Source organism: Carassius gibelio, chromosome B2 (genome assembly GCF_023724105.1).
Source record: "Carassius gibelio isolate Cgi1373 ecotype wild population from Czech Republic chromosome B2, carGib1.2-hapl.c, whole genome shotgun sequence".
NCBI classification, from domain to species: Eukaryota; Metazoa; Chordata; class Actinopteri; order Cypriniformes; family Cyprinidae; genus Carassius; species Carassius gibelio.
The window spans coordinates 19,285,236-19,294,360 of record NC_068397.1 but is presented as its reverse complement, the minus strand read 5'-3'; the positions used below and the strand labels follow the sequence as shown (position 1 = coordinate 19,294,360).

The 9,125-nt window shown below is 34.0% G+C and overlaps 1 long non-coding RNA gene across 2 annotated transcripts; it reads left to right on the top strand.

Annotated features, from left to right (window-relative positions):
- The first annotated feature begins 1,575 nt into the window (after positions 1-1,575).
- On the top strand, positions 1,576-4,376 carry LOC127951475 (uncharacterized). 2 transcript variants are annotated; one of them, XR_008152655.1, is made up of 5 exons: positions 1,576-1,824; positions 2,633-2,753; positions 3,767-3,814; positions 3,907-3,999; positions 4,112-4,376. It is a non-coding gene; the product is annotated as an uncharacterized LOC127951475 (long non-coding RNA). The 2 variants fall into 2 exon arrangements; XR_008152654.1 differs by lacking the exon at positions 3,767-3,814 and having other exon boundaries at positions 1,727-1,824.
- The last annotated feature ends 4,749 nt before the right edge of the window (positions 4,377-9,125 follow it).

The window sequence follows — 9,125 nt, the reverse complement described above, 5'->3', positions numbered from 1 at the left end:
TTATTAGCATGCATATTACTAGCATATTGCCTGCTTTTTCTACATCCCTTATCATCATACCCAATACCTAAACTACTTAACTAACTATTAATAAGCAACAAATAAGGAAATGTAGTTAATGGTTTGTTAGTAATAAGAATTGGCCTTTAAAATAAGGCATTACCACATATTTTTATAAAACCTTTGCAATGCCCTTACATTCATCACACCCTTAAAATTACTCTTATCCTTACAATATCTTACCATTTTATCTGGGGTTTTACAGTGAAGAGCTACAATATGTGTCAAAATTGAGTTTACCTTACCTTCCAAAAAGAAACTCCACAAGATCAGGATCTCGATTAAACCTCAAACATTCCATCAAATTCCAGTGTTTGCACTACTTTAACCCCATTGTCTGTCTCTTTGTATTTTGGCAAGTCTTTAAATTTTGGCATGCACTTCTGTAACTGAATCTGAATTTATTTTCCAATTTAATTTGTCAGCCATTGTCCCAAACAAACACCTTGGGGCTCAGACTGCCACAGTAGCCACGCCCCAAACTCTCGCTATTGGTTGAGCTGGAAAGAGACTGACAGATCAGAGCAGACCACTCTAAATGTATTAATGTATGAAATTCATTACTCATATTTTCAGGCTGCATGTCTTTGCAGCTCTACGTCAGCATATGTCTGTATTCTTTCCCCAGAAAGCAAGGGAAGCTGTATCCTTTGACAATGATTCTGCCATGCAAAGACGCTTTAGCATTGATGATTAAATTTCATTCCTTGATTGCAATGGCACCAATTTAGTTTACTCTGCTGTGTATTGTTTTAGCATTTGTTGTGATTTATATACTTTTTATGAACCCCTCGGCATATCCACACCCAATATCACCTATAAAAAATGCCCAGCCTTGACTCTAAATATCTTGCTAGAGAAACTTTACATTAACTTTGTCTCAACTAAAGAAGCAGAGTGGAGCAACAGCTGTCAATCATTTGATGCAAACCGACATGTGAACATGAAAGCATCTGCTGCAGAGCTAAATGTTCCTTTAAGTTATGCTTTAGCTGTGTCTATCAAAACGTAAGCACATTTGCTAATCAACACAGGCAACTGTGGGAAAAAGAATGATGTATGAACATATGAAAAATCAGTTTCCCAATTAAACCTCTTTATTAATTAAATCTGTAATAATTGTAATAACAAATGACATGTAATAAACTGAATACCTGAATAATACTATACATAATATTTATATAATACTATAAACAATAAACTGTAAATAATTGTAAATTTATATTATTCAACAATTGGTAACACTTTAGTTTGGGGACAAATTCTCAATATTAACTAGTGGCTTATGAACTGCATGTTGGCTGTTTATTACAATGGTAACACTTTATTTTAAGGTGTCCTTTTTAAACATTACATGTACTTACTATTATAATAACAAATACAGTTTGCATAATTACTTGCAAGTAACCTAACCCCAACCTAACCTAACTCTACCAATACCTAAACTTAAAAATACCTTACTAACTACACTGTAAAAAATTACTGATGCAAAAAGTTGTACAAATGATGAAATACATGTTGGCTCAACATAATGGTTGTGTCAAAAAAGAAAAATATGTTTGGTCAATGATTGCATGATTTCCATGATTGTACTACAAAATGTTCATCAAGAGAAAATAAATAATTATGTTGAGATAACTTTTAACGTTGCACAAAAAATATTATGTTGGCCGAGCAAGAGAGAACACCGTCAATCGTCTGAGCATGCGCAAAGGAGTTCTACCAGGCAGCGCTGCAGCAGGCTGGAGTCACGACATTGCATTGGTGAGTACTTTGTGCTGCGAGTTAATGAGCAAATTTAGGTTAATAATATATCGATTGTCTATCAACAAAGTTTGAAATAGCTTTATTGTGAGTACCTACAGTGATTAGCAGTGCTGGAAAATAACGTTTAACTCATAAAGCTTAGCATTCCTTTCCAACTGGCATGTGATTTAAAGTCGACCCTAACGGTTATTAAGCATGACATGTTCCCGTTTAATATATTTAATGGTCAATATTTTCAAATTCCATTTACATTTTGGCTTATGATATATATATGATAATTGACTGTAACAGACAGCTAGTCTTGACAACTTGTGCTATTGCTATCACAGAGTGACTGATAATTTAGGCTAACGTTAGTTCTAACTGTTAGTGGCATTCAAAGCACATGTGCCTTCGTGTTAGCAGCTAGTACTTTGCACAAAGCCTCAATTTGCAAGAGTGAAATAACATTTCAGTCTGATAAAAATAAATAAAGAGTTGTGCTAACACGAAAATTAATAGCTGCTAATGTTATCAGATTTGTAAGCTGTTTAACGTTATCAGTTTTCCAAACGGTTACATGTTTCCGTTTAATATTTTTAATGGTCAATATTTTCCAATTCCATTTGCATTTTGGCTTATGATATATATGATAATTGACTGTAACAGACAGCTAGTCTTGACAACTTGTGCTTTTGCTATCACAGAGTGACTGATAATTTAGGCTAAGAAATAATTTGCTTTGCTTTTAATTGTTTGCTTCTGAATCTTTCATTACCCACGGGTTTGTGCTGAATTCTTCCGCATCTACCGTATTGACCTGAAGTCAGCATTCCTGACATCGCTGGACAATCACACCCAGGGGTTGCTAAAGATGTACAGAGCCAAAAGCAAGACTGGGAAGGTGGAACAACTTGGATGAACTTCTGGAACAACTGGATGCCCAGGTATATTAATCATTTCTTTGTATAAAATATAACAGTGTTAAACAGTGTAACATAATTTACTGATACCTGTTTAAGAGAACAAACTGCCAACAGCTCACTGATCCACAAAAACTTAACTGCAAAACTCAACATTTTAATTTCAAGGTCTCTGGCAGTTGAGTTGATAATTGTCTTGTGACATTTATCCATTGCTCATTATGTAAACAATAGAATTATATTATATGATCAGAATTTGTCAAAAAGGTTCAATGTATACTTGATTTTGATGATCTACAATACATGTACAAATCCCGCAAATACATAATATAATGTATGCCATAAATGGCGTTCAGAGATGATGGCTTATTTTTTTGCTTGTGGGATGCCACACGTATTGTTTACGTTATCTTATTTACATGGAGTGTACATGGAACCTTGGTTGAGATTTTGATTATGGTGCTATTTTATTGTTTCAATTGGTATGGATAACAAAATGGGCAAAGCAGTCAACTTCCCCGATTAAGACCTTGAAATCAACATGTATGCATTAGAGAGAAATATTTTGGTGTAGTATTAAGCTGTTTTTCTCCTATCATATAGCTCCGTTTGACCAGCACCTACATACTGGGCAGAATTGACTCATTTCACCATTGGTTAATCTTGATCAGCCTCATGAAAGTCACCTGACATGCTTTTGGTCAATATGACTGAACAAAAAACAGCCATCGTGCGCACAGCATGTTTGAGACCTATTTTAGGACTGTTAGAAAACCACTCTCAGTATCTAACCTAAGTAGACTCTGGTAATGTTATTCAAACAGTCTTAAAGGGATACCCCACTGACATTCTTCTAAATATCTTCATTTCTGTTCAGCAGAAGAAAGAAATTCATACAGGTTTGAAACAACATGAGGATGAGTATATGATGACAGAACTTACATTTTTCGGTGGAGTATCTCTTTAAGGGATCTGTAGACTTGCTGCACTTGTTAGCTGATTATCCCTCTCAGATTGTAATCTTGATTGTATTTCAGGAAACTATTTCATGAAGTTGGTTGAAATGACGCCCAATGGTGAAAAGAGTAGGTGATCCTAAACTGTTGGTAGAGTATACGTGTAACCCCTTTGTTAATTAAGCGACTTAATAATGTCTTATTGATGGTCTTTTTGGCAGACCACAGATCTAACTACTCATTGAAGGTCTGCTGTTCTTAGTGGTCTTCCCCTGTACTTGAGAGAGCCAGCTTCAATTTCAAAGACTATTAAGGTAATTAATTTGAATATCTTTATTATGGTATTACTGTTTGTGATGCAGTAGTGATTGCATAAGACATTATGCTTTCAGTCTGACACTAAAAGACATTTATTGTGTTTCACAGGATACTGAGGCACTGGGGCCACACACAAAGGCCATGAAAATGAAGTGACTGACAGTTCTACCAACTCAGGACCTTATCCCACAGTGGTCAATGTGGCTGTAGTAGTGGAGGAGGAAGTTGTCATGGACAATCTGGGAGACTTCACAAATTCCCTCATGATGTTTGTTTCGGCACTGGTTGAATACTTGTGTAATATTTTACTTGAGCCTAACAGGCAAATTCATATGTATTTAAATAAATAAATAAAATGTTTTTTTTTATCAAAGCCTAGTGTGTAATTTATTTGAAATAATGAAAAATAGACTATTTTGACCAAGAATAAATATTTAATACAACATTTTATTTCAATTTTAGTCTGCTTGTTGGCCCAACAAGCTATGTTTAGTCAACAGAAAATATTTAATTTACACAACATTCTATTTCAAGTTCAGTCTACATGCAGGGGTAGTCAGCACAACACAAAAAAGTTGGTTTCCGCAACTTAAATTGGGCCAACTAAAAATTTTAGGTGCAACGGGTCACTAGAAATTTTTATGTTGGAGAGGCATATTTTTTTTTACAGTGTATTAATAAGAAATAATTAGGAGTGTTTTGAGACAAAAGTTGAAGTTAATTATTAGCTAATACTGAGATTTGGCCCTCAAGTTATTTTAGTGCTGCTGTTCAGGCATGATTCATAAATACAATTTAATATTCAAATTAATACTTTTTATATTTAATAAAAAGGTTAAATCGTATATGAATTTATGGTATGCTTAGACATCATTCTTTTTTCCAGTGTGAGTTTAAATGGCAATTAGTCTCTGATCAATGCCCCCAACATCCCATAATCCACCATGAACCAAAAAAAAAAAAAAAAAAAATACTTTCCTTTTTCAAAACAAAGAGCTAAAGGTTCTCTTTGGATGACTTTGAGTGAGTCACACTGGTCCCCAAGTCAATGCATAGTTAATACATTGGCAGACAGGGTTAAACAATTTGAACCACAAAGACAAATGCCCCTGTTTTAAAGCGGGGGAACAAATATTGATCCCTTGTTTGTGAACACTCTTTGTCAGCAAAGTTCTATTTTAATACACGCTGTGCTGTCGAGTTCAAACAAGACGTGAGGAACCCTCGCTTCAAGTCTCCAAATTGTCGAATGAGAAGAGTTTGTTCCTTTTTCTGGCACAGATACACAACCCTACACAGATGCTATTTATGTTTGATTTATACATGAACGCATGAAATCCAAATTAAGTAAGCGCTCAGCACGCGTCCAGCCCCAAATATGGAGGTGATTGTCATGTTGCATGGGAGGTTGTTTGATATGAGTGCTTATAGCCCGGTCCTCAGGGACAGCCCCCACAGCAGACCTCCTCTCACATGTGACAGATCACCTATATACTGAGAAGCTACTTAATGAGCAACATTTTTCTCCCCAGTCAGCACAGGAGGTGATAAACTCAAAGTAACACTAAGAATTAATAGAGAAAAGTGTTACTGATGTTCCAAGAGACTTCATAATACTCTACATTTGCTTTAAATGAATTGTTCATGACAACAACAGTCCATGCTTCTAAATATATTACTTTAGTTTTCACCCGTCATACAGGTTTGGAACAACATGAGCGGGAAGAAATGTTGTGTACTGACATCTTTCTGCGTTTGAAACAAGACACATTGTGATGTTCATTTATGTTTATATTGTAGTAAATATGAAAAGATGATCAATTCATGTGCTGCTTGAACTGAGGCACTACATCGAATCGAACTATCCTTTTAAAATGACTGAAAGTGGATGAAGATTTACTGGTGAAAACCAAACAGTTTAAATGTCAGTGTATAATTTTGCAGATATGTTGTAAACTACGTAGTGAACACAATGTAAATAATGTCTCTAGAAGCATAAAAACCAGAAAACCATGACTGATGATTTCAAACAATGCATTTTTGGTACTTACATGTTAGGGGCCCAGAACATCCACATATAAATGAGGGGTCAATCCCTCCCTGAAAGTTAATTAAATCAGGTTTTCATGTTCACACCTGGGGCCCCGTGCCTGTCAGAATCTGGCACGCGGTCACATGATCATGCCCAGTTGCTCATGCATACATAGGAAGTAACCCCCCCCCCCCCACACACACACACCTCATATGTTAGGGTGACATCCTTTGTTGTGTCAGAGAGCAGATGCGGCCCCTCACTAAATCTAATAAAGACGTGGTCTATAGCTGGGGGGCTGGGTGTGTGTGTGTATAGGGGCGGTTCCGGCTGTCACTGCGCTTGTCTTGAGAGGAGCGTGTGCTCTCTCTACTCCCCTTATTAGTGGGCTCCATGTGTCACTGGTGTCAGTGGTTAATCCCAGTCCCCCCAGGGAATCCCACCCTCCTAAAACCAGTCGCCCCACTTCGACAGATGGGACCTTCTTCTGCATACTAATGACGGATGGATTCCAAAGGCGTGATTTTTCTGTAGTTCTGCTTGTAGAGGATGATGGAGAAGAGTGATGCAATCATTGACTAAGGAAAGACTTAAAAAGTAGAAAGATAAGTTCTGAAAATAACATTATTTATATAGTTATATATATATATTATAATGTATTTTAATGTTTATGTAATTATTATACATTGTTGTTAAAACTACTAAATTATTTTAATGTAAATATAATTATTTATATACATATATATATATATATATATATATATATATATATATATATATATATATATATATATATATATATAATTATAGATTTGATTGATTATATAAATGTATATAAATTACTGAAAACAACATTGTCAATGAAGTCAAATTATTTAAATTAAATATTTATTTTAAAATAATGTATTTTAATGTAATATTATATATATATATATATATATATATATATATATATATATATATAAATATAAATTAAGTATTTTAATAAAAATAATTGTATATATGCATATTTTGATATTTGTTTTAATCAAAATCAATATTAAAAATTATTTTGTGATAATGTAATTTATATAATAAATGATTATAAATAATTTTATAAACATAGGATTGCTTTTTAAACTAAGACTGCATAGTATACAATAAAAAAATCCAAAACAGTATTTCAAATTAATATATTTACTATAATATATATATATAATTAAATATATTTTAGTGTATTTTAGAGTACTTTAGTTAAATATGCTACGTTTATATATTTCAAATGTATGCATTATACAAATTATATGAATATAATTTTAATATATATAATATGTGCAAATAATTCACTTTTAAATATACTTATAAGCATTATAAAATAGCTAGGTAACTTCCTTGCATATCCATAACAGTAATTCAAGTGTATATTTTTATTGACAATAGAGCGTCTGTTAAATGAATTAATAACGAACATCAAAACAAAGTGATCAACATTTATGCTCCTCACGATGTTCCTTTCCTCCGATACAGTATGCCGCATGGGAAAGTCAGACTTTTCATATAGTCATATGAGCTCACAAGTAATAAAAAGTTATTTCTTTACTTTTTCTCCTCTTTATTTTGAAGGATGGAGTCTCCTCAGTACTCAAGAGCATGAAGTGAGTTCTAATTATAGGGAGAAGTCTTTAGATATCCCACTCACTGCCTACATAACAAACAAACCCAGGCCTGAGTCTAAAAACTGACACAGAGGAAACTGTTATCAAAGGGAATTCACTTCACTTCGGAAATATGGAGTCAGATATGCTGGCGCCTGGAGTTACTGTAAGCAAATTTTCCTTTTATATGCAATGTTTAGAAGCTTCATAATTAATTGGAAAATATATTGTAAGTGGTCAGAACAATGGTCTAGAGCTAACCAGAGCAATTATTTGCAGCAAAGAATCACTCATATAAAACTTCAGCTACACTAGTTTCCATCAAAAAACTGAGTAAAATCACATAAGATTATCCACAGTTTGTCATTAAATAATAACTGAGCAACTGTAGGTGCGAGCACAGAAACGTGGATCACAATATGAAGGGATAAGTATAATCTTTAAATATCATGCTGTTGTGCTTTGTATCCATTCTAGGTCCTTAAATAAATGAGGCTCAAACTCCTTGTGAGTGACAATATTTTAGTGCCAGTTGCTAAATGACTTCCTCAAGGGTGTCTCAGCAGGACGTAACCACTGTATACACTGAGAGGAACACGCTCAGACCAAATTAAGATTGATAAGGTTTGTCAATGGCTGACTTACTCTCAGTTTCAGTCTTTTACAAGCCTTGCGACAGTTTAAAATCCTGTCATGAAAGTCTCATGGGGGTCCATTTGTTGTTTTGTTGATACTGTCTTGTGCAGATATCGAGTGGGTGCCAGTATTTCCACCACAGGAGCATCAGTGTTTGATTTGTGAACAAATGACTCTTATGAAGGGGTTCTTTTACATGAGTCAGTAATATATATATATATATATATATATATATATATATATATATATATATATATATATATATATATATATATATATATATATATATATATATATATATATATATATATAAAGGCTTCAGCCACAATTTTGCAGAGAAATCTCCACCAATCAGAGAATCAAAGCAAGAAAATTGCACCAAAAGATCTTTAAAGCACTTACCCACCATGAAGCACTGCGAATGAGGTAATCCAGTATATAAACACACAAAAATACTCTTTCTATATATAATCAACATCTTCCAAATTAATACTTAGAAATTTTATCATGGTTTTTAAATAAAGCAATTTCAGGGAGATGCTGTGTGTATTTAGGCGAAAGCAAGAGCACTTTATTTGGCCTTCCGAAAGAAGATTCATTTAGGGATCTTTAAGATTGCTTACAACAGAACAGCCACGCATTTTATCATACCTGTCAAGTATCCTGTTTTGGCCGGGAAAGTCACGTATTTTACCCTTCTTTCCCGCCGTCCTCCCGTATTAGTATTTTCCCTGTAAAGTTTTTATTTTTTTACCTGCGTTATTAACAAAATACATTCCCAATCTGAGCTCTGTCACTAGTCTCACGATAACTGCCACCT